This window comes from Mesoplodon densirostris, chromosome 14 (assembly GCF_025265405.1).
Source record: "Mesoplodon densirostris isolate mMesDen1 chromosome 14, mMesDen1 primary haplotype, whole genome shotgun sequence".
Lineage (NCBI taxonomy): Eukaryota > Metazoa > Chordata > Mammalia > Artiodactyla > Ziphiidae > Mesoplodon > Mesoplodon densirostris.
This window is the reverse complement of record NC_082674.1, coordinates 89,076,461-89,079,374: the sequence shown is the minus strand read 5'-3', so window position 1 is coordinate 89,079,374 and position 2,914 is coordinate 89,076,461. Positions and strand designations below refer to the sequence as shown.

At 45.5% G+C, this 2,914-nt stretch overlaps 1 pseudogene; it reads right to left on the bottom strand.

Moving 5' to 3' along the window:
- Positions 1 to 407: 407 nt before the first annotated feature.
- Positions 408 to 979, bottom strand: LOC132501919 (chromobox protein homolog 1-like; annotated as a pseudogene).
- Positions 980 to 2,914: the final 1,935 nt, after the last annotated feature.

Genomic DNA, 2,914 nt, shown 5'->3' with positions numbered 1-2,914 from the left:
ACACCAGTAATAGCCAAAATCTACATACATACTATGCTGTAAAAATGCAGAGTTAACACTATTGGGAAGAAGGCTGTGGGTTGTGGAGATGCTCTTTGAAGATCTATAATATCTTCTGCTCTCCCACATCCCATTCTGCAAGTTTTGTCCTTCATAGAAAGTCCTTTGCTTTTCTCAGCAAAGTTCAGAATGGGTTGCCTTGAAACACTGACCCTCCTTCCCCTCCACCAGAATGGGTGTGCAAACTATACAGCATGGAACGGCTTTAAAGCACTTGGGCTGCTGTAGGGCACAGAAACTATACTGGCTCTTCAAAGGACATCTTCTCAAGCCACCTCTATGGTGTCAAGACAAGTAGAACTCTTTCTTTCCCCACTTGAAACCCACAGTCAGATGTGACAGGGGCTGGTACTCAGGAGAGTTAATTCTTGTCATCTTTTTTGTCATCATCCTCCGAGGGGTAGGAATGCCACATCAGCCTTTCCTCATAGAAGGATATGACAACCTGTGGGCATGTTGACATTGGCTTCCTTGGCAGGGACCAGGTCAGCCTCATCAGAGTTTTTCCACTTCATCAGGAACATGAGTTCTCCACTGGAGTCTATAGCTCCAATAATCCACTCGGGTTCCAAACCCCGAGCAAAGCCTTGTGGCTTTTCTGACTCTTCTTTCTTCTTCTTGGTTTGCTCTCCTCCCCCTTATCTTCCGAATCCGAATCAGCTTTGCGCTTGCCTCCCTCTGATTTATCTGTCTCCTGTGCTGTTTTCTGTGACTGCAGGAACTCGGCGATGAGGCCGGGGCGATCCAGGTTTTCTTCTGGCTGCCGTGTGCTGTCCTCATCTGAGAGCCCCTTCCACTTTAGGAGGAACTCCACTGGGCCCTTCACCACTCGACGGTGGAGAACTTTTTCCACCACATATTCTTCTTCCTCTTCTTCTAGCACCTCCTCCACTTTCTTCTTGTTTTGTCTTTTCCCCATGGTGCCCGCCAGCTTTCTGGTATAAAGGGTGACGCTGCTCAGAGCAGTGCCCGTGAACCTGAGAGGAATCAGTGCCGCGCTACTCGTGCGTCTTGTCCAGCCGGCCAGGCGAGTGGAGACCAGAAAAGCAACAATCCGGTTGACCGCGGTCGAGCCCCTCACTGAAGCGGCGTTCCGCAGGCGCCGGCCAACAGCCCTTCCCTCAGCCAAACAAAAGAGCCTGGTACTCTGCACTGCCGCCACCAGCATCTGGAACTATTTTTTTTAATTGAGGTAGAGGACTTCCTTGGTGGAGCAGTGGTTAAGAATCTGCCTGCTAATGCAGGGGACATTGGTTCGAGCCCTGGTTTAGGAAGATCCCACATGCCGCGGAGCAACTAAGCCTGTGCGGCACAATTACTGAGCCTGCGCTCTAGAGCCGGCGAGCCACAACTACTGAGCCCGCGTGTCACAGTTTCTAAAGCCTGTGTGCCTAGAGCCCATGCTCCACAACAAGAGAAGCCACCTCAATGAGAAGCCCGAGCACTGCAGTGAAGAGTAGGCCCTGCTCGCCGCAACTAGAGAAAGCCCACGTGCCGCAACGAAGACCCAACACAGCCAAAGATAAAGGAAATAAATAAATTTTTTAAAATTGAGGTAGAGTTGATTTATAATGTTATATTAATTTCAGGTGTACCACATAGTGATTTGATAGTTCTAAAGATTATACTCCATTTAAAAAAATTTTTTTAAATAGATTTATTTATTTATTTATTTTGGCTGTGTTGGGTCTTTGTTGTTGCTCACGGGCTTTCTCTAGTTGCGGCGAGTGGGGGCTACTCTTCATTGTGGTGCACAGGCTTCTCACTGTGGTGGCTTCTCTTGTTGTGGAGCATGGGCTCTAGGCATGCGGGCTTCAGTAGTTGTGGCTCGCAGGCTCTAGAGCACAGGCTCAGTAGTTGTGGCGCAAGGGCTTTGTTGCTCCACGGCATGTGAGATCTTCCTGGCCCAGGGCTCAAACCCGTGTCCCCTGCATTGGCAGGCGGATTCTTAACCACTGTACCATCAGGGAAGCCCACTCCATTTAAAGTTATTATAAACTATTGTGTATATTCCCTATGCTGTACATTACATCCTTGTATCTTATTTATTTTATACCTAGTTATTCTTACCTCTTAATTCTCTTCCTCAATCTTGCCCCTCCCCCACCCTTCTCTCCACTGGTAACCACTAGTTTGTTCTCTGTATCTATGAGTCTATTTCTGTTTTATATTCACTGGTTTGTTTTATTTCTTAGATTCCACATATAAAGTGAGAACATACAGTATTTGTCTTTCTCTGTCTGACTTACTTCAGTAACTATAATAACCTCCAGGCCATTCCATGTTATTGCAAATGGCAAATTTTCATTCTTTTTTATGGCTGAATAATATTCCATTGTGTGTGCGCATGTGTGTGTGTGTGTATTGCATCTTTTTTATCCATTTGCCTGTTGAAGGACACATGGGTTGCTTCCATATCTTGGCTATCATAAATACTGCTGCTATGAACACTGGGGCGCATGTATCATTTTGGATTAATGTTTTTGTTTTCTGCAGATATACACCCAGGAGTGGAACTTCTGGATCATATGGTAGTTTTATTTTTAATTGTTTTAGGAAACTTCAGACTGCACCAATAGTGGCTGCACAAATTTACATTCCCACCAACAGTGCACTAGAGTTCCCTTTTCTCAGCATCCTTGCCAACATTTATTACTTGTTGTCTTTTTGACAACAGCCATTCTGACAAGTGTGAGGTCCTATCTCATTGTGGTTTGATTTGCAGTTTCCTGATGCTTAGTGATACTAAGCACATCTTCACATACTGATTTGCCATCTGTATATTTTCTTTGGAAAAATATCTACTCATATCCTCTGCTCATTCTGTAATTGGGTGGTTTGTGTGTTTGATATT